At 36.7% G+C, this 24,100-nt stretch overlaps 1 protein-coding gene across 3 annotated transcripts in view; it reads left to right on the forward strand.

The window, feature by feature from the left end:
• Positions 1-24,100, forward strand: part of PDE4D (phosphodiesterase 4D) — a gene marked incomplete at its 5' end in the record, with an annotated part of 697,671 nt that overhangs the window by 447,399 nt on the left and 226,172 nt on the right. The gene's annotated exons all lie outside the window — the stretch shown is intronic.

A 24,100-nucleotide genomic window follows, 5' to 3' on the forward strand; every position in this document is an offset into this window, starting at 1 on the left:
TTTTTATCACAACTATTCTACTTTGTTGTTCCAAATTGTGTAAGCTACTTTCATAAATAAATAGGGCCAAAATTTACAAAATGTTTTTTATGTAAGAAATAAATGTCTCTCTTTATATGCTAATGATTTCTAGATTTAACTGTATACTACAGAAAACTCTCCCATTGTTAATCTTACATGTGCCTTATTAATAATATAATGGGTTGGGCATATCACTGCTGCCTCTAAATTGTTTGGCCTGAGGTTTTAATTGCTGTAATTACAGTTTTACTATTTTACTATCTCTTGTAACATTCAAATACTTTATACACATTTATATTTATAGTAAAATCTATATAGATGATAGATTAGGAATATAGGGGAAATATATGTATATGTATTTCACTTACATATATATATTTATTTACTCAATAAAAACAAATAAAAGTAACCCTTTCTCTCCCTGTGCCTCTGCACATACAGGACCCAGAGAGCTCATGGGACAGTGACTTCTCCTGACCACTTTTTCTGTTTTAACTTCTCAACCACCCATTTCCCCCAACCTCCATTTCTTTTCAAATGCCAAAATCTGCTTCATCCTTTTAACAGTTGACTTCCCATGAGAGAGACCTGCTGATTTGCCCTTTATTCCTTTACCCAATAAGTTAATTTCATTTTGGACTTTAGAATACTTTGGGACCTATCTTTTGGCTTTATCATCTTAATTAATCTTATGTAAATCTATTTTCTGTTCCATTGGCCCACTTTCTCCAAAACTGTCTACTTTCCTTCAGATGCCTCCAAGCCAGATGCTACCTTTGGAAGTTTGCTAACTGGCTTCTGTAAGGATGCAATGCTTTAGATTAGTTGTCCTTTACTTTTTCCTATCTGCCTCTCTTCAATCAATATCAGAAAAATCAATCCACACTAACTTATTTACAGCCCTGATTAAATCCCTATAAAGTTAATAATTTTTTAATCACTTTAAAACTATCTATCTTGTGACTATATCTAAATGCATTAAAATGTTTGTTTAGATATTGAGTGACTGAAGAAATAAACTGGAGTTGTTGTTTTAGAGGTCTGATTGCCTATGAAGGTTAGGGCTGATGTTGGATGATAAAAATGGCTGTTTGATAGACTTGTAGTTTTAGCCTCTAGGCCAGTGTGTTCTCTACTGGTAGAAAATAAGGTCATCTGTTCCTGTTATAGAGAAATGAAGAGCAGAAGGTCAATGCCTCCTAGTTTTGAATAGATCATCTTTCCCGTTATGTTAGTTAGCAAGTTTAACTTTGTTCTCTGCAAGCTCTGTCAGGCTTTGTATTAGGTTTCATCGGGTTTTAAGTCACCTTTGAAACATATTATATCCTGTATGTTTTATCTTAGAGGCTTTTATAAAGGGGGAAATGGAATTTGCATGCTTTCAGCCTATCCAATATACATTGTGACTTTCTTAGGAAAGTGACTGCTTTCAAGGTTGGTTCGGAGTTTTTACCATGTGATGATTTTTTTCCTATCCTATTACCTAAGTTGGTATCACAGCTGTTACATAATAGACCTAGAGTTGCATCTTGTTTAGGAGAAGTGATTAAGATACCTTGAGAATTTAAAATATAAGTAGGGCAGCACAGAGTGGATTTCAGGTAGTTATACTCTTTAAAGTTGTAAATTATGAGATTCCCCTGAAAAAGCCTTTGTGCACCCTACTTTCAACTTGCTGTGTCTGAGGCCACCCAGTTTCTCTATAGCCAGGTCTACCCTCCTGTAAAATAAAGGAGGTGACCTAGATCGGTGAACGTCAAACATGTTTTTTCAATGGAGTACTTTCCACAAATGAAATGCTAATATAAATGACTATATATGAAAGACTTAAAATTATCTGTGTATCAGATATACAGATAATTTTAAACATGCACATGTATGAAATGTGTAAGTAAAAATATAACAATAAAACAGCCCCTGAGTTTGCACCTTTACCCCACCCCATTTCTACCCTTGCAGTACCTCTAAGAGCTCTAGGCTTCCAAAGAATACTGTTTGAAAAACACTAAGCTAATAAACTCCGAAGATCCTATATAGTTCTGTGTTCTGTAGTGCTACCCTCCTGCTGGAGAGTCTTGTGTTTTCTGTATTCCCATGTGGACTGTGACAGATTTGCTGCTACTTAAACTTCCTGGGAAATTCCAATAGCAATAGTCCAAATATTTCTACTTCGGAAGATTTTTAAAGTGATGGGCAATTTTCATTTATGAGAAATCACAGAAAAGTTATAACAATTAAGATACATTAATTTTAAAACGAGATACATTAATTTTACTTACTTATTTTTTACAAATTGGTTTTATGCTTATTTTGGATGGGAAAATCTTCACTCATTAAATACTGTATGCATAGCTGACATGTCAGCAATTCAGTATGGTGACTGGTAAAGAAATGCTGAGTTGGTATTGCGTTCTTTTTTTTAAAAAAAGGGGGGGATTTCTTTAGTTTGGATATTTTGAAATGGAATTTTCAACCTTTTTAGTTTCATGTCATGTCAATGGTGAATAAAGTCTGTAGAACATTGCCCCATGCAACATTCCTTGGTGGCATTGCACTGTAAAAGCTACACATGAATGAAATTGACTGTTGTTATGTGTGAGCAACACTTAGTCCTACCTGTAACTTCCCCATTGATCTGAGGCATATCATGGTTTTGGTCCCATCACTAAAACGTGCCTTTCGGGAGAGGTAAAAGAATAGCTCACTTATTATTCCCTCTATCAGTCGTTCGAATCATATAGTGAATTTAATTAAATCAGAAAGAATGAGGACATGAATGTAATCATGGGTATAGGAATCGTTAGTCATGAATCCATCCAACTGTCACAAGCAAGATTGAGAAAAGTAGATTATAAGATGAAACAAAAGAGGAAATATGTTAATGAGGTCTTCAAGGATATTTTCCTTAGGGGAAGATGCCTGGAAGATCTGTCCAGCTATTCTGAGTAATAATTATTGTTAAACATATAGAATTGGTAAAGCCTGCATAAAGGTAACAAGAATGGGAGAAACCTGGAGGCATTTAACTAGGTTGATGAGAAATAGAGTCACAAAAAAAGCATAGTCCTAATTTAAAAACTGCGTAGGTTTTCTTAGGAGCCCTTCCAGAGATTATGCAAGTTCTCAAGAAGTAAAGCAGAGGTTGAAGATATATTAGAAAATGGTTAGTAGAAGTAAGGTATCCTCTAGCCCAAAGCACCTAATCTAACAAGGGATCAGGACCTACAGGAAGGGCTAGGGTACCACAGGGGCACAAAGACAGTGAGCCTAAGTGAGGTCCTATTAAGTGTAACCACGTAAAGATAACTAATGGATGGCTATGCCTGTGATATACTTAATTCTCAAAATGCCTCGCTATGTGGTCATTTGGCCTAAACTAGAAAGTACTTCAAAAGAATAGAGAATAGGGAGAATCCCAGAGCCTATGGATGTAGTGTCTCGGAGGAAATATAATTTACATAGATTTATTATCCACTCTCAGCCTTCTAATGGGTTTGGCTCTTCTAGGAGATTCCTGGGTGATAAGTGAGGATGGGGAAGCCTAAGGTAAACTGTTCTTCAGAATAAAAGTCAGAAAAAAAAATAAAAATAGTGAGGAAGATCTGAAGAAGTGTGGAAGATCAGAAGAGAGGTCAATATTGGAAGAACTCCAGCCCATTTCAAATCAGACTCCCACCATCTAGCACCCTACTCTGTTTAATCCCATTGCCACCTTCTGGGCAAAGGCCGCCATGAATGGACTTGAATGTAGAAGACATTTCCCCCTCATCTCAACCCTAAGAATTTATGCTAGAGGATTAAGGGAACCGACTGCAATCCTTCCATTTCTCTCTTCTACACATGAGGGAGAACAAGAAATGAGAACATTAGGTGTAAAATTTATGCACACCGGGGTTGCAGCCTCCAGAGCTTCCTTAATGGAAACGGTCCTGATGCTTCACAACCCACACAATCAAGGCATTTTGTTTGTATGGAATACTAACCTCCCTTGCTTAAATGTTAACCCACTTCTTTCCAGTTATCAGTAGACATGGGGATAGTGAATCAGTAGATAATTAGTTCTCCTTTATGACATTTGAAAACTGCTAGTCGGCGACTCCATGGTCCTTTTTCTTTCATAGTGCAAAATACTCATTTTGAATTGTAAAGTAGATGGCACCAGTGTGACTTGTTAAAAGAAACATTTCATAAGACGTAGTTTCAATATGTAATTGTTGTCAAGCTTCACACAGAAGAGTATTCCCATTGTACCTCATTCTCCTTCCTGTTTCAAATACATATGAGGTGAGAAATTCAACTCCTTTAAATCCTTAAACATGAAATATTCACACATCTATGAAATGCAGAAAATAATCATTTCAGTCATCTATGATTTCATTCCATTGCAATGTGGCACAGACTTTTTTCTTTGTGTCAAGGAATGTATATGACGGATACTGTTTTAGGTAGGATAAATTATTGCAAAATGTGTCAGCTTTTAACCAATGGCATTCAGTCATTGCTGTAAGCTTTCCTCTGATACTACAGCTTTGTCGAAGAACGTCAAGTAACTAACTGATTGGCAACTGGATCACCAGCTAGCTAGAATAGCAGCTCCTAAGTCAGTGGTTCCCTACGTGGGGCACACACCCCACGGGGGTGGGGGGGAGGGCAATTTGATGTTTTAAGGGGGGCAATTCAAGAATGAGTTGTTAACAGTGAATTTTTTGCATTTCTTAATGGTTCTAGGGGCCTCTTATACAGTATATAAATATATATTGTGACATATTTATGCATTTCAGTTATCTATTATATGTTTTGAAACTTTATCTGCTATTTTTTCATATCACTTCATATTATTATTTTTTAACAGTTTCTTAGTGAGTTCTTCCTCAGGACTTCAACTATCCTTTCGTTCTTTTATTTTTCCTCTTTCATGGATGCCATGTTCTTTGGAAGCTTGTTTAGACCAAGTTAATGGCCTTTTAGGCTTCCTCCATGTGAATAGTTCACTTTTTGAATAATAAGAATTATATGACACAGGGGCAGGCGGCGGGGCGCGGTCAGGATTTTAGAGATGCTTAGGTAGGGCATGGCCAAAAAAGGGTGGGAACCACTGTCCTAAGTTTATAGTGATAGTCTGAATAGTAACCACTGGAATGGTGATAGCTACAATATTTTGAGCATTCTGTTAGACATTGGATTTGGTACTTTACACAATTTGGCTGAAGTCGCACAGCTTGTCAATCATAGAGCTGAAGAAAATAACGTGGTCTAAATCCCACATGGTTGTTACTGTTGTTCTTGTTTTATCTCCTTTTCTCTACCATCTCAACTACATAGGCCACACATGGTTTTGCCTCATGGTATTCCAAAAAGCAGTCCGCTATATAAACGTTTCCTTCCTATTCTAGATTGTTCAAGTTTCTCCTTTTAACCTTGTGCATCTCAAGAACACGTTTACTTTCTGTGTGTGTGTGCTTTCTTTCTCAAGAGACACATACAAGGCTTTGACCAGGGACCGTAGAGATGCATCAAGAAGTAGAAAATGGACTTTGACATAGCTCCGTTCTTTAGGGATCGGGCTGGTTCCTGACATGTTCAGTTTATTGACCTCTCTCTGGTCAGACAATAAACTGCACTGTCTTCTTCCTTCCTGGCATTTGGCCAGTGAGTAGAACCATAAAATCTTTGAAATGAAAGGGAGTATAGATAATAACCTATAATCTAATTCTCCCCACCCCTGACCCCATTTTGGAAATGGAAAAAGTTTTGCTAGTCTTTGAGATTTCTGGTCAAGTAGGGTCGAGAAAATGTGTTAGAAACAATGCCAATGCTTATGTGGCAAATGGTTTGGTTGGAGAAATATTTTTTAAAAATCAAAAATGAAATTTGAGGTCAAATAGAGAGCTTAAAGCTTAGTCTGTCAGGCAAATGCATGAAGACAGTTCTATTATAATTTGTATGGCACATTAATGCAATTCTTAAACTTATGTCTGTAAAGTTAGCCAATCCCATAATAATTCTGTCATGTTTTTGAGAATTCTCAAAAACTTGAATTGGATTATGCAAAGAAGTATGGAGGATAACACTTTAGCTATCTCCTGAAGGAAATTCCCGACCTTGTTTTTATCAAAGTCCTCTCCCAGACACTGCACTCTGATCATTAAACTTTAGGAAGTCACATAGTTAAGTAGCTAAGATTCACGTCCTGAAATTCTTTGCTCCTCTCTGTTCTTCCAATATAGTTTTTAAAAGAATTAAAAATAATGGCAGTTCCTATATACTGAGTGTTTACTGTGTGGCAGCCCCAAGCTGTGCATTTGGCAAGAATTATCCCATGGGGTCCTCATCATAAAGCTTGTGAGTTTTATTATTCCTCATTTTACAGATAAGGAAACTGAGACCTACTGAAGTAAACTAATTTACCTAAGCTTGCATGGCAAATACGATAATTTCATGTACTCTTAGAAATTATAAAATATTACCTGATATATATGTGAATCAGTCAGATGAGTTAATAAGCCTGGTTCTTAACACAATGGCTGACTCCTTGTGAGCGTCAGGAGATGTTAGCTTATATTATGCATTTTTCCATCTGTGTATTAGTGGGGCATTTTAACTAATCAAGAACTACAAATGTGAAAACAATCTCTAAACCTTTTTTTTTTTTTCATAAGGCAGTCTTCTTGGGCACTTCTCAGAACTGAGCACTTATACAAAGCTAGGTATTCTGGATAAATCCCATTAACACTGTGATTCAAAAAAGACATACTTCTGTTCAGGTGGGTCAAAGAAGTAAACTGCATAGAGAAGGTGGCAGAAAAAGAAGCAGTAAATTCAAAGCTAAAATGCCTCTTATTTACTTAATTAAAAGTTGATCAGACTCCTCTAGAGAAGCAGTCCTAGGCAGGGGTTTCGTCTGACAGAGAGGGCCTCGGGCTTGGGCATTATTCCTGGGCGCATCCCTGTAAAGGGTTTCTCCAGTAATCTTCCTGCTTGGGACTGCCTGGTGGTTCTGTTTTGCTGTCTCCCTGCCAGACCTTCCCTACCTCTCCAGATCCCCTTTTCCTCTAGTCCCAACGTGCATTCTTGGTTATGTAATTCACAGATTCTTATCTCCTTACTGAGTCTCATGCTCCCTACCAGGCCCCAGACTGAGTAGGAATTCTGTTTAGTGTACCTTGCCGTGCTAGGCAAAAACTGAGATCTCCTTAGATCTGTTCCTATGGCCTGAGGCATTGCTTTTGCGTTAACTGTAAAGCATAGTGGCTTGAAATAAAAAAAAAAAAAATGCAGTAGCTAAATGACAGCAGACAATTAGTATTCCCTACTCATAATGATTTTATTATGAGTAGTTACCAATAAAAAAAATGTGTTAAAAACATTGGTTGTTATAATTAACAACTGTACATTGGTTAAAAGGTGTGATTGAGGGTGGAGTTAAGCACTTGGGGCGGGGAGTAGGGATGAGGATGGAGAAGAGGGCAGAAAAAATTGGACCAGGAAAGATTCTGTGGGTCTCTTGCTTGAAAAAAAAAAAAAATAGTCCCAATTATTTATTTGAGTCCTGTTGTAAAAATTGAGTCTAATTGTATATGAATCGGTAAGTATATCTATGGTAATTATACCCTTCCCTAAAAATACACATGAAATTTATCCATAACTCTATAAAATTTTTCTCATGTAAATAACAAAAGAATTAGACTGGGTTTATCTTTGTACCCCTCTGTCCAGTATAGTGCCTGTCCCATCATCTGTATTCAACATGATTGTTGCATGGAGAAGAGCAGTGAGAGTGTTACAATTTATTTTTATTTAATTTTCCTCTAATAGATGACTCTCTGCTAGGGTAGGGATTTCACTGGGTGAGTGGTGGAGACAGAATTTACCATCTGTGTCAAGGAGTTGTAATGTTGGGAGGATTTTTGCCTGGTTCCTATGGCTTTCACCCTAATTTTACCACCTCCACTGGTAATTCTGGTCTCAATACTTCTCCCCATACCCGTGTCTCTCATGCCAGAACCTACACTTCCCAGTATTCCTCAATATTCTCTCCCTGCCTGAGCAACTCATCTCAGTACCATCAACTTGTAATGAATGACGCATTCAGAAATGCTCATGTGTGTTGCACATGTTAATCACCCCGCTAACATGGTTGACCTTCTGACTCTAGCAATGGGGCGATGATTATTTTGTGCAGTGAGAGACCTGTTGGAGATAAGTACAAAGACCACCATTTCAAGCTCACTCCTGCTTCAATGTGAGCATTTTCAAGGCCAACATAACTGTCACATCAGGTAAATTTCACAGTTGGGATGCTGAATCTAAGAGTCAAGTTTGTCCTGAATGGAGTTAACCTCCATTCAGGGTTGGCATTCCTGTTTGTCACTGTATTATGAACTTTACCCATTATTAAGTTAGCTTTTAGTATTTCCACACTCTAGTCTTAAGTATTTTGAAATGCTAAAAAATTAAGGTCTAATCCTTAATCATGCAGGAAATTATTTGTTTTAGTGTTGTTCAAAAACATCTTAAAATACATAGTCCTTAATCAAGAGTTTGTGTGTGTGTGTGTGGCCGGGGTTGGGGGGTGGGGATGGGGAAGGGGATGGGCCAGCGGTGGCGGGGAGGGGGGATGCAGTGGTCTGTAGCTTCTCTATTAGTTGCAAAAGAAAAGGTGCATTTTTCATTGCTTCATTTAACAATATTTATTAAACCAGTTCCGCCCAGGCATCCTGCTGGCTGTTAGAGAGACAATGATAAATATATACTCTTTGCCTTCATGAAATTTCCAATCTAGTGACTTTCTAAGATATTTCTATAGGACAGAGGTGTTTTAGTTTCATCTACTACTCTATCCCTAGGATGTTTTTTTACTTTCATGGTTAGAAAGTATATTTATAGTTGTTTTTTTAAGTGTGTTTTTCAGTTGCTTTCAGAAACCCAGTGGTGAACAAAATAATTTAAACACCTCACTACTTGAATTTAGGGTGGAGTAATCTAAAATAAATCTGGAATATTTGATTATTTTTAGACCAAAATATTTTCCCTGGGCTAGACAGATATTCTCATTCTAAATAAATTGTTTATTTAGTCACTTCCTAATAAGGCTATGCCAGCCAAGTTAAACATTTAAATTTTTTATATTTATACAAACCTTAAAAACAATAGATTTCTTTTTTATTTAGATTAATTTAGCCTTTAATTTTTTTAAACATAGAATATATGAACTAGAAAAATGTTATATATTTATAGGAAGGGAACATCAGAAAAATACCTGGAAAGAAGTGAATCTTAAGCAAAAATAACTCCAAATGAATGTTTGACTTAATTTAATTCCTTGCCAAAATCTCTATCTTTATAGATAATCTTCAGGATACTTTTATTTTTGTAGGTCCTAGTTAAATTTTGAAGAAGGTCTGAGGGCTCTGCTTCACCAACAGGAGAAATAAACTTTTCCTTTCCACAAATAACTTCTACTAGCTCTTTTGCCAGCTCTCTAAATGAGCTCATTTTATCATTATCATAGTTGAGTGCAGTCATATTTCTTTATTTTATTAATATCTTAAAAGTGTTAATACTCTGTGCATGGATATCTATGTGTGTAAAAATGTCTGGGTGACATAGCTAAAGTGTTATTAATGCCTAGGTAAGGAGATTTTATGGGAATTTTTATTTTATTGTGTGTTTTGTTTGGGTTTGCCTTTTGACTCCCTTCACCTATTTCTCCCACACCCCCACTCTCTGCCTCTGGGCACCACTAATTTGTTTTCTGTATCTACGAGCTTGTTAGGGGTATTTTGTTTGTTTGGGGGCTTATGTTTGTTTGTGTGTTTGTTTAGTTTTCACCTGTAAGATCAAACAGTATTTTTCTTTCTCTATCTCTGACTTATTTTACTTAGCATAATGCCCTCGAGGCCCATCTATGCTATTGCAAATGGAGGGCTTTCATTTTTAACAGCTGAATAACATTCCTCTCTGTATGTGTGTCACTATCACAATTTCTTTATTCATTCATTCATTGATGGGCACTTAGGTTATCTTTATATTTGACTATTGCAAATAATACTGCAATCAGTGGCAAGGGTATTCCTTTCCCCATATCCTCACCAACACTCTCTAGTTGTTGTCATTTGATAATAACCATTCTAACATGTGTGAGCTGATATTGAATTTTTGATTTAAAGTTTCTTGATGCTAATAATGTTGAGCATCATTTTTATGTACCTGTTGGCCATCTGTATGTCTTCTTTGGAAAAATATCTATTCAGGTCTGCCCAATTTTTTATTGGATTGTTGTTGTTGTTGCTTATGAATTGTATGAGTTTTTAAATATATTTTGGTTTATTAACTTATGAGATATATGCTTTGCAAATATTTTTTTCCATTTAATAGGATACCTATTAAGTGTGTTGATGGGTTTTTATTTCTGTGTAGAAGCTTTTTAGTATGATATACTTTTGTTTCTTTTGCTTTTGGGTGTCAGATTTAAAAAATCATTGTCAAAACCTGTGTCAAGGAGTTTACCACCTTTATTTCCTGCTAGGAGTTTTATGGTATCAGGTCATACAGTCAAGTTTTCAATCCATTTTCAGTTAGTTTTGTGTTTGGTATAAAATAGTTGCATTGTTTTGAGTTTGGCAGTCCAGTTTTTTCAACATTATTTATTGAAAAGACTGTCCTTTCCCCATTGAATGTTCTTGGCTTCTTTGTTGTAAATTACTTGATCATATATGCATGGATTTATTTCAGAGCTCTCTATTCTGTTCCATTAATCTATGTTTATGTTTTTATGCCCCCTCCACCCTGCTCCCTTCCCCTACCCAGGCTTTCAATGCACTGTCGTCTGTCCAAGGGTTACACATACAAATTCATTGGTTAATCTCTTCCCGTTCCCCCTACCCCTTCCCCCTAAAATGGGTGAGTCTATTGCATACCTTCAAGGCAAGACTTAATTGAATACCTAATGAATAACTTAGTGTCTTCTGAAGTATTTCTGAATAAAAAGTTGCCTTAAAGTCTTCTTTGATTTTCTATATTCATTAGTGCCCAACTTTAGAAATTGAACCTATTGGAAGAGAAAAAGGAACAAAGACTCTCAGTATACTAATAATTGTTTTAAATTGGTGACAATCTGTTCTGGCTGAGATAGGGTAGATTCAAGCAGTCAGATAAATAAAAAGAAGTAGTGCCTTGCATATAAACTCATTTTGAAACTTATGAATTCCAATAAATTTGGTGGGAAATGAAATTAAATCCATGAAAGCATCTATAAAGTTTGTTCTCAATCCTAGCATTTTCTGACTTAGGATAGCCTCCAGTATAAATTCATGCATGCGAGTAGGGAGAACATATTTTTTACATGAGTTGTAACTAAGCAGAGTAATAAAAAAATAGACTGATCTCTGAGAATGAGCCTCGGGTTTTAAGAAAGATTTGTGGAGGGACACTGAGTAACTCTGGTAGGTGGGTAGGTGGAAGTTATGTTGCATGTAATGACATATAATCTGTACTCTTGAAAAGAATTGACTTCTTTTTTTCTCAATTATCTAAGAAACCCTTTAACCATTTTAGAGAAAGAAAGAAAAAAAACACTTAGAAAGTTTGATGAAGCCTTTTTAAGCTTCCTGCACCTGCACAGGGGGTAGGTCATGCCTTGTATATCTTTGTAGATATATATTTTTGTTCTGTGGAAAAGCTAATAGCTAGTTGTAAACCTTGATATCGTTTTGATGTCAGACCTTATCTGCTTGACTGCATTTGAAGTATTTCTTTGTGTGTGTCTTTGTTGTTGTTGTTTTATAGTTCATAGGGAAACATCATAGGCTTGAGCTATTAAAATTCAGGAGCAGCTTGGAATTGCCAACAACATGTACAAGAGATATGAGGTGGCTCCTGAAGTCAGGTTGAGTTCAAAACTAGGCTTCTCCACTTACAAACTGAGTGATCTTGGACCAGAGGTAAAACAGCCCATGGGGTTCCTCTGAAGGTTAAATAAAAGAATACATGGAAAGTGCTTTCTTGGCACAATGCCTGGTTCATAGCAAATCAAATAAATATTAGCCAGTTTATTATTATTAGGAGGCAAAAATGCCTATTGACATTTTCTTTTATATGTTTTCATACCAGTTTTTAAAAAATATTTTTATTGATTTCAGAGAGGAGGGGAAGGAGGAGGGTAGAGGTAGAAACATACTGATGAGAGAGAATCATTGATCAGCTGCCTCCTGCACACCCTCTGCTGAGGATCGAGCCTGCAACCCGGACATGTACCCCGGTGTGGAATCGAACCATAACTTCCTGGTTCATAGGTTCACCCAACCACTGAGCCACACCAGCTGGGCTCATGCTAGTTTTGATACAAGTTACTCTTTGATACCAGTTACTATTTGAGGATGTAAGTATTTTAGCCATTTACAATGGCATATGATATGACATGTATATGATTTTCATATAAGATCTTTTACATGTGAAATAACAATGGACATTTTATTAAGAAAATGGCATTACAGCTGTAAGCAAAACTTAACTATTGTTTAATTTAAAGGTTAATAATTTAATCTTGGCTTAATCTAAACTCATTATTCTATGAAATAAATTTATATGAATATGTAAGAAATCAACTTCACTTCAAGCTAAAGCTAGACTAAATACTTCCCTGATATAGCCTTTATATATATATATATATATATATATATATATATATATATATATATAATTTTCTCAATATTATAGTATTTATATATATATATATAAATATATATAGTATTTATATATATATATATAATTATATATATATAAATTATTATATATATATAATTATATATATATATATAATTATATATATATATATAAATTATTATATATATATATAATTTTCTCAATATTATAGTATTTAGAAATAGTTACTTGAGATTCAATTCTTAAATACACATGAATTATTTTTATTTTAATAGTAACCTACAATGATGCCACAAGAATATAGAGATACATATGCTTTTTTATAGAAAATGGTTTGAGAAAGTTTTTGTTCAGGATACTTTTCTACAGTTTTGTATAGGGTAGTTTCTATATATTTCTATGTGGACAAACATATATTTAGTCTCTTATGTTCTAGGCACTGGGGTTACAATGGTGCCTCCCCCCTTCATGGAGCTAACTTAGCAAAAATAATTAAGTTAATACAAGAGTTCCAATCTAATAAATACAATGAAGAGGATACAGAAAGGACAGGGTTAATGTGTGTGTGTGTGTGTGTGTGTGTGTGTGTGTGTGTGTGTGTCCGGGAAATGTACTTTAATTAGGGTACTCAGGGAAGCTGAAAACTAAAAGAACCAGTTGAGCAAAAATTACGATTACAGAAGATACGAAGGACTTGAGTATACAGAAGACATGAAGAACAGAGAGACCATCTTTTTGAGTCATTTAAAAAAGAAAATAGATGGGAAAATGCTCTCTAAATACCTTACATTTATTTGGCCCTCAAATTCAGATATCCAATGAAAAATTGGAAATCCTCAAATAATGGATTTCCCATTGTCTGTCCTCAGTGTTGGTCTTTCACTAGGTTGTTTTCAATATTATCTGCCCCAACTTCTGGTGCAAGAATGTGTTCCCGAGAACCCTGATGGGCCAAGGTCAGAGAAAGTGAACTTCACCAAGGTATACAAGGGAAGCCTTCTGGAGTAAAAATGCCCTCGGGATGCTATGCTGCAAATCTATCTTCTTTAATCAAAGTTTAAGAGCTTGCCAAAATTTGACTTGCTAGATTGGAAGGGCATTTTTTAGGCTAAAGATAACTCTGCTTTTCAATGCCTCTCCCAACCAAGAAAAAGAAAGAGTTTTCGGAAATCACTAAGAACCATTTAGCCCTGTGGTCACTCTTTAAAGAGTATTTTCTCACAGTACATTTACCTTTACTTTAGGTAGCATGTTGCCCACCAGGAAACCCATATTGAATTCTCCTTGGCTATGGGTGCATCTATTTTAGTGTTCTAATGCCTCCATGGGCTATATTTAGTTAAGATTTGAATTAAAAAATGTAATCAGTTAATAAATATACGTGTGTTTAAAAAATGTTTACAGCCCTCGCCAGTTTGGCTCAGTGGATAGAGCATTGGCCTGTGGACCGGAGGGTCCCGGGTTCGATTCCAGCAAGGGCATGGACCTCAGTTGCAGGGTCCTCCCCGGCCCAGGCCCTGATCAGGGTGCATGCAGAAGGCAACCACACGAGTTGTTTCTCACACATGGATAATTCTCTATGTCTCTCCCTCTCTCTTCCACTCTCTGAAAATCAATGGAAAAATATCCTCAGGTGAGGATTTAAAAAAAAAATGGTTACACCAACTGGTTACCATAATCTTCCCAGAGGATATAATGTTGGCCTTCAGCTGATCGTAGGGTGTCCCCACTGTGACAAGATGAGTGATCCAAAAGACAGAAGCTCTGACAGACAAGACTGTTCCTGCCATATGTAGTGTTCTTTTCCCTGGCCACCTTTAAGCGTTCGTGAATGCTTTCTATCATCTTTGAACAGCAAATACACTTTGGCCTGTGTTAACCAAAACCCATCACAGATCATCTTCACACCCATCATCCTGTGTTCATCCTCTAAGTTCTCAAGTAGTTCGTGCATCATAAAAGAACAAATAATGGCAGAAGCAATAATACCAACCAAAAATAAGTAAATTAAAGTTTTAGTGTGAAATATACTGCATTCTAATTCTTTTGGAAAACTAACATTCAATCAACCATAATATTTTGTTAGTTATTATCTACCGTTCCTTGACCATGATGAACAACAGAGTTTACTCTGCCCGGATTTGTTCATTTAAGTAGAGATGATAATGCAACTAAACAGAATCACGCAAAAACAACTCCAAAATGAGCCAGAAATAGTGGAAGGAAGAAAAGGAAGGAATACATCCCAACAAAGCCTGTGTCCCATGAACACTCAGTAACATCTCTTTGCACTGTGAAAACATCACATGGTAACATTTTATTAAGTTTACTGCTGCCCCTGATGCTTTGCATTTCTTTAGATGACAGTTTTGTTTTCTTAGAATTCAAATAATCTAATCCAGTCTTGGCAGTTGATGTTTATCTTAATTGAAACAGATTCCCTTCATCCTTTTGCACTGAGACTCCTACTTTGAGGCTGAAAGGTCAGTTTAAATGTGCACAGCATTTGGGAAACCACATAATGAATTCAAATAAATGCATGCCTATTAAAAGGAGGCTTCTCTTTCTTGAGTTCCAGAGCTTACATAGAATAAACCATTGGTTTTTGTCTGAATTTCTTTTAAAAGGAGCTTATTGTGCCTCATCTTTAATGCTCTCATGACAGAGAATGGGTAAATCCTAAATTTTCATTTAATTTTTTTCAGAGACATGCATTTTGCTCAGAAATTGCAATTAAACTCTATTGGAGTTTAACAGCTGCTACAGCTATCAACAAATTAAAGGAGTAGTCTTCTGTTGCACTACTTTAACGATATAGTATATTGTCTCTCTTTAATGCAACAACTTCATTTTTTAATCTACTCTACCTATTTGCTGTGTATAGGTGCAAAAATATATGTACAAAAAATGTTCTGTAGCAGCTTTTGTAATTAGAAGAGTAGAAACAGCCTAAGTGTCGATCAGTATGGGGTTGATTGAACAATTTATGTACAATGAAAATGGAATATTTATATCTTTTTTTTTCATTTGATAGTATATTAGTACTTGAAGATGCTTTCTGCTCTTTTTTGGAGGATCTTAAGTGAGATGTGATTTGAATACCATACAATTAACCCTTTGGAATTGTACAATTCATTGATTTTTAGTATACTCGCACAGTTGTGCGACCATCATCACAATTAGTTTAAGAACATTTTATCATCCTAGAGGAAACTAAGTAACCTGTAGTTATCACCTTCTAGTTCCCCATCACCTGCCCAACTCTAGCCCTAGGAAACTACCAGTCTGCTTTATGCCTGTTCTGAATCGTTCATGTAAGTTGAATCATAAAACCTCTGGCCTTTCACAGCTAGCTTCTTTTACTTAGTGTAATGTTTTTAAGATTACACTGTGTTGTAGTGTGTACCGGCATTTTATTCCTTTTTATGGATAAAGAGTATTCCATTGTATGGCTAAGCCAAAGATTGTTTATTCATCGTCAGTTGATACACATTTGAAGTATTTCACCTTTTAGCTCTTATGAGTTATGCTGCTATGAATACTTATGTAAAAGCTTTTGTATGGGCATTTACTTTCATTTCTGCTGGGTATATACTTAGTAGTGGAAATGCTGGTTCAAATGGTAACTTTTGTATGTTTTGTTTAACTTTTGTATTTTTTTTCCAATGTGGCTATATTTTCATTCTATTTTACAGGTGAAAAAAAAATTCTATCAAATAACTGCATCATTATTAGTTTAGTCTAGGTGTATTTTTAATGAAAAAGCTAAGGCACAACATTCACATTTATGTAAATATACAAAGACTGTTGACATAAATAAATATGTTTTCACCCAGCCAATGTGGTTCATGGTTGAGCATCGACCTATGAACCAGAAGGGCACAGTTTGATTCCTGGTCAGGGCATAAGCCCGAGTTGCAGGCTTGATTCCCAGGGGGAGGCATGCAGGAGGTAGCAGATCAATGATTCTCTTTCATCATTGATGTTTCTATCTGTGTGTGTGTGTGTGTTTTCCGATGGTGGGTCTCGAGCAGGGTCACCTAAGACCATCGGAAAACACAGATATTTACATTACGATTCATAACAGTAGCAAAATTACAGTTATGAAGTAGCAACGAAAATAATTTTATGGTTGGGGGTCACCACCACATGAGGAACTGTATTAAAGGGTCGCAGCATTAGAAGGTTGAGAACCACTGTGCTACGGGAATGAGGAATATACTATGTATGATGACTGTATTTGGGGATGGAGGGATTGAATGATGGAATTAACAAAGATGCTACCAGAACAAGTTCTAACTCCAGTTAACTTGTCTATTAACAATCTATTCCTGCACAATTAATTTATGAAGATGATCATAGCTAAAGAGAAGTCTTAATATTTTTTATTTTATTTAAATATGGGCATATCTTACAACATAAAATGTATTCCTTTCAAATCATGATACGTTTTCCCTTTGGCAGGACTATTGTTTATTTTTGAGGAAAAGACACTGACTAATCACAGCATCTTTTTTCAGAAATAGAGATTTTGCTGCCACGAGGCAACTAGTAATTCATTTGCCAAATGTCAACAGAGTTAACAAAGAATTTTGTGTTGTAAAACCTCATAGTTTCCTGCTTTTCTACCTCATAAAAAAAAGGCATATTCTTTGACATTTTTATGTATAATGTGACTAGAGAATGTGACCCTACTGACCCTACTGTTGATCAAGATCTAATTGCAATTGCTAAGGACCCTGGCTGAGCTGGGACTGTATTTTGCATACTGTTATGCTTATGCTGAGAGCATAGGCACCCAGGGAAGGAAGGAGGGAGGGAGGGAGGGAGGGAGGGAGGGAGGGAGGGAGGGAGGGAGGGAGGAAGGAAGGAAGGAAGGAAGGAAGGAAGGAAGGAAGGAAGGAAGGAAGGAAAGAAGGAAGGAAGGAGGGAGGGAGGGAGGGGAGGGGGAGAGGGGAAGGAAGGAAGGGAGGGAGGGAGGAAGGAAGGGTATCACCTGGGCATTGTTTATTTTTGGATCTTTTTCTATCCATTGCATACTATCACTTCTCAATTTATAATCTAGATGACATGAATAATCCATGAGGTCATTATTTAGTCACTAGAAATGAGGTTGGCCCCATTTTCTGCCCCCTCCTGCTTGGTTTGGTGGCATCTGTGTAGGGAGACTAGTCCCGATGAATCTTGCAGAGGCACAATTGCCTTCTGCACTGTTGCAGTGCTTTGCTCACTAAAGCGAGAATATCAGCCCAGGCTGCTGGGCAACAAAGCCTATGCCCTTGACAGCTCTGCTGTACGGTCTCTCAGAAGCTTGCCCGTGGGAAACGGCCTTCACACAGCTTTTTAATAAGGTGCAGCACAATAGTGGCTTGCCCCCAAGTTAACTGTGAAATATATTTCTCAGAGTCTGACTACTTCTGTTGTTGAGAACTCCTTTATATTCTTTTTTTTTTTTAATATATTTTATTGATTTTTTACAGAGAGGAAGGGAGAGGGATAGAGAGCTAGAAACATCGATGAGAGAGAAACATCGTTCAGCTGCCTCCTGCACACCTCCCAATGGGGATGTGCCCGCAACCAAGGTACATGCCCTTGACCGGAATCGAACCCGGGACCCTTCAGTCCGCAGGCCGACGCTCCATCCACTGAGCCAAACCGGTTTCGGCAGAACTCCTTTATATTCTATTCAAGTAGGAAAACATTACTAACTTTAAATTTCTTGCCATAGAATCTATAAAATATTTACAGGGAAGGCACATTAAACCCCACATATCTTATTTTATTACAATACTTTTTATTATAGAAGCAATCCTTGTGCATTCTAGGATCTTTTAAAAATATAGAAAAACAAAGAGACAAATATAAATGACTCATAACCTCACCACTTCCCAAAATAACCACTGTGAAGTGCTAGATATTTTCTTTCAGTCTTTTTCTAAGCCAAAATAGGACTAATAGCAGCCATATGGGCCATGTACTTTTACTGCCAGCTTTTCAATGTTTTAAATATTATCAAATGATATGGGAAAATTTAGCATTTTCCCATATCATTTGATAATATTTAAAACATTACTTATATGTATTTATAATATTCTGCCTTAAAAATATATCATAATTTAAATATTTGCCTATTGTTGGACATTTAGGCTTTTTCTAATTTTTCCCAAAAAATAAAAATATCAGCATTTTGTCTTTTTTGAATTTTTTATTTGCCTATTAGCTGGGGTGTTTTTTACTGTGGCTGTATAGTTTTTCTTAATTGCAAAAGTTCTTTACATATTGTACATGTGAGTCTTTTTTTTATCCCACATCCTATATAGTAAAAGCCTAATATGCTAAGTGTTCAGTCGTTTAGTCAGCTGTTCAACCAATCAAAGCGTAGTTTGCTAATGATATGCTAAGGCCATTCAACCGCTCACTACGACTTGCACTGTCCACCAAGGGGCAGACAGTAGATGGTCGACCAGTCACTATGACATGCACTGACCACCAGGGGGCAGATGCTACGACCGGTAAGTTAGCTTGCTGCTGGGTCCGGCTGATCGGGACCGAGAAAAACAGGCTGGACATTCCCTGGAGCCCTCCCACAGTCTCTCTTCAGCTGGCCAACATCCCGTGTCTCTCCCCGACCCCGATTGTACACCAGTGGGGTCCCTTGGCCTGATCTGTGCCCTCTCACAATCCAGGACCCCTTGGGGGATGTTGGAGAGCTGGATTCGGCCCAACGGTAGGACGACCAGTCGCTATGACACACAATGACCACGAGGGGACAGATTCTCAACATGGAAGCTGCCCCTGGTAATCAGTGCACTCCCACAGGGGGAGCACCACTCAGCCAGAAGCTGGGCTCAAGACTAGTGAACACAGCGGCCGTGGCAGGAGCCTCTCTTGCCTCCATGGCAGTGCTAAGTATGTCCGACTGCCATCAGTTGGACGTTCCCGGAGAACTCCGGGACTGCGAGAGGGCACAGGCTGGGCTGAGGGACTCCACCCACACACCCCCACTGCACGAATTTTGTGCACCGGGCCTCTAGTTTATTATAATCTTATATTCCAGTTCTTAGTTCTCCTTTTATTTATGGTGTTGTATATAGTCAAATTTATTGATTTTTTTCTTCTGTAACTTTTTTCTTTGCTTTAACAATATAAGGTTTTTTTCCTCTATACTAAGAGCAAATAAGTATTTAGCTATATATTCTTTATTTGTGGATTTATTTTTTACCTAATTCTTTAATCAAGTGTATTTTACTCCCAAATAGTTAGCCATATGTTTCAGGATCATTATTAAATATCTCCTACTTTACTTTTTGCTTTGTAAATGTTTGTATATCGTCTATCATGTCTACACTTACTGGGTGTACAGTTAACATCGTAATAGAAACCAGTAAAAACAAACAAAAAATACCTGCGTAGCCCATTGATAGAAACATGCTGTATTAAAACTATTCTAATCATCTATTTTTACATTTGCCTTTGAAACCTTCTTATTGCTTGTATCCATTTGGTTATCCCTGTAAAAGCATTTACCCTTTTTTATCCCAGAGACTTGTTAGTTCATTACACGAGGATAAGACAATATGAGAGCTATTGGGACCTGGAATGAGCCCTCCCACTAGGATAAAGCAGACATTGGTGGGAGCGTGGTAGGTGGGTGGAGGTGTTCAGTGAGTGCAGTGGATAAGTGCACTACCCAGTGGGCACTGGGGAGAGTTCCATCCGCCAGACATAGTGGCAGTGTCACCTGCCAACTGATATTTGGGGACAAAATATAACAGTGTCCTAACAACTGGCTCAGAGAAGGTGAGTCTTAGAAATATATGCCCAGGATGAGGACAACTTATTAGAGTGTGAAAAGAAAATATATATCTCCTCATCGTCTCAAAATTTCTTTTTGTTGTATATTTTATAAAATAGGTAATAATTTGGTACAAGGAAACAAGAATGTAATATAACTTATTAAAAATAAGTACATGATAGAGGTACTTGCACCTTTTTTTTTTTACTAGTAGAAATATATTCTCCCATAAGATCACTGCTCTTGATCATGTGACCTCAGGAAGGTTTGTATACCAGCTTTGTGGTTCAGGGTGGAATAGGAACAAAGCAACTCAAGCCCACATCTGAAGGTCATGTAAATTGGAGTCTCAGGAAAGGAAGACAGCACAAGGAATCAAAGCCGAAGCCAGTAATCAGAGATGGGACTTACATTCAAGGTGACTATGGCTACGGTGGTGTGAAAGCATCTTCAGACTGATGCTTGGAGGACTTTTAAATTTGCCCCTGATTAAAATAAAAAGTATTTCTAGAGACCAGGGAGGAGTCAGAGCAGCAGGTGAAGTTCAAGTGACAATGCTGGAGTAGAGAGCAGGTTGCAGAAACTGTCATCCAGGCCACCTGTCCAGCAAGATTTCATTTTTCAAGTAAGTGACTACTGTATAATCAAGGGAATCCTTGATCAGTAATGCCCCAGGCCTATGATTACATTCCATTTGTATTAAAAAATGTCCACCAATTAAAATCTGTTTTATCAACATAAAAAGCCATTGTAGTAAATCCAGTCAAACTATCCCAAACCCACCTTTCCTGAAGTGCTCACTGTTGAGGCTCTAGGACACTGAGGTTGCCCTTAGCCTTGGCGAATATGGGTAGGGCCTCTTATTTCTTTGTCTTACTCAGTAAGTGGAGGCTTCTTCCACATCAAGTATGCCCACAAGCATTGAACACACAAATGCATTACATAAAAATCAGCAATTCCTTCTACTTTCACAGAAAGCATGCCCAGTATTTGTACTGTTTTTAAGAAAACACCATCACAATTATATGCTCTGATGCATTTACTTAGCTGTTGGTTGAGGAACTTTGTATTTTTTTTCTTCATTTTGACTTGGTATCAATTAAGGGTAGACTTTGGGCTCTGTGATTAATATATTTGAGGAAAAATAAAGTATAAATTTATCTTTAAAATATTGAATCACATTTCCTACTTATGTAGAGTTTAACTTCTGAAATATGTGATCTTTATTTGAGATTGCGAGCTAGTCGAAAGTAAATTAAAACTTCAGCCTGTATTCTAAAGTCTCCTAATTTCTGTTAAGATAGACAGTGATCCAAGCTGGAGCCACTAAATATCTATTGTATACAATGTATATGCGCATATATATATATGTGTGTGTGTGTGTGTGTGTGTGTGTGTGTGTATACAATAGATCATGAGATTAGCTCTTTAAGAGACCTCTGTGACAAAATATAAAACCCATAGTTTTATACTTTGAAAATTGCTTTTCCTTTGCATAACCTTAAAGGGGAAATTAATACTTTTAATTAAAATAATGGGTAAATGAACAACATTAGTTCTTTTCTTTTTTCCTAGGTTTTACCTACATACATATTTTGCTATAAGAATGTAAAATGTTTATACCTTCATTTCTTTATTCATTAATACAATTTATTGAACAGATGCTATATGCTAATATTCAAGGACTCTCAAAATGTATATAAATAACAACAATAAACTTATATGATATGTTTTCTGTTTAAATTTGAGAGATGATCTGCTCTAATATTAAAAAGGAAAATTGGGGGGGAGGGGCTTGCAACCTAGTTCAGTATCTGGTTAAAACTGTAGTCTTACTTCCCCACTCTGACTGACTTGGGCTGAGCTGCAGAGCCTATCCTCAGGGGCCCACCACAGAAGGAGATATAGAGGCCAGAGCCTCCCCACAAGTTCAGTTCAGAATTTGGATCCAGAATTCCCCTGGACTAGCACATCTGAGAAATGAAGGTTAAACTTTCCTCCCTCAGAGTGCTGGCTGATGGTTCTCCCGTGCATTCTTCCACAACACTATAATATGTATCTGAGTGAAATATTTGACTCATCACAATGTTGTGCTTTAAAGGAGTTGTTTGTTGTATGCCTTTTAATGTAACAGCATTTATTAATTCAACAAGCTTTGCATGACACATGTCATTAATTAGTTCAGTTAACATGGCTATGGGATAGATAGGCTTATAAATCAACTGCTTTTATAGTCACTAATTAACTGACTTAGTTTTATGATACAGGCATTTATTTCAATTAGACTATGATTCCTATGCTCAGATGAGGTCAGGTATATGAAATAATTTTAAAAGCCATATTATAATGATGCATGGGTATATATGTTTGTGGGTGTAGGTGGTTTAACAGACAAGATATGTAACACAGGCATTATAGCTTGTAACTAAAGTATTTTTTACAAAACATAATTGGATTTTCAGCCCATAACATATGCATATGTGTACATGCATATACCCACACTTATGCTGTGATATTTACTTACATATTTGAGTGATTTAAATATTTAATTTTTAGAGTTCTGACAAAAAATAAAATAGTCTCACTTTATTTGGGTAAAGATCAACATCTGGGACTATAAAAATGACTGTGATTTCAGATTGTTGACTATTTTTATTGCATATTTACTTTTTATGAGTATGTTGACATGCATGTCGATCTAGCCTTCCTTTCAAGGAGGAATAATCATGTGGAATACTTCCATAGATGGTTACTCTTCTCCCAAGAAGAGCACCTAAATAAAAATTATTGAACTACTAGTCATCATGGTTGAAAATATCACATAAGGTTAATATAGTCCCCACTGGTAATATGTTTTTATATCAGCTTTATTAAGGTCAGAGTTGGTTATGACTAGATCTGTGACAATGACCTCTTATTTAATAAGAAATAGAAGGTCTGATGGATAATTGTATTTTTCTTTTTGGATATTTATGTGTTTTTATTAGGATAATGAGCACTTAGTTAACATCATTCTGTGTATTTTTTTTCCTGTTTTTAAATATCTGTAAGGTCAAGCTCTTGTTTCATAACCTAACCACACACAGAGTCTACAGTGAAGCATAACAGAGGTTGAAACATGTTTATTGCCACTGGCTTTAACGAAACCTCTTAGAGGCCTGCCTCAATATTTAAAAAGAAAAGAGGTGGGTGCCTTTCTGAATAGATGCCATGGTGTTGTTCAAACAAAGCTGACTCTGTAGATTGTTTTGTCTTTGACTGGTGAACACCTGAACAGAACTCACCAGGGACAATAAAGAAATTTTCTCTTTTTTAAAAAAAATTCTACAATTTTTTTTCTTTATTGTTGACACTATTACAGATATCCCCATTCTCCACCCCCCACCTCCCTTCCAGCCCTCCCCCGCCCCTTTCCCCCCAACCCTTTGCCTGCCTCCCTCCTAGCCCCCTGCCCCCTTCCCTCTGGTCATCACCACACTGTTGTCTGTGTCTATGGATTATGCATGTATGTTCTTTGGCTAATTCCTTCACCTTCTTTCATCCAGCTCCCCCTCCCCCATCCTCTCTGACAGCTGTCAGTCTTTTCCATGGATCCATGCCTTTGTTTCTGTTTGCTCCTCG

This window comes from Plecotus auritus, assembly GCF_963455305.1.
Source record: "Plecotus auritus genome assembly, chromosome: 7".
In the NCBI taxonomy this organism is placed as follows: Eukaryota; Metazoa; Chordata; class Mammalia; order Chiroptera; family Vespertilionidae; genus Plecotus; species Plecotus auritus.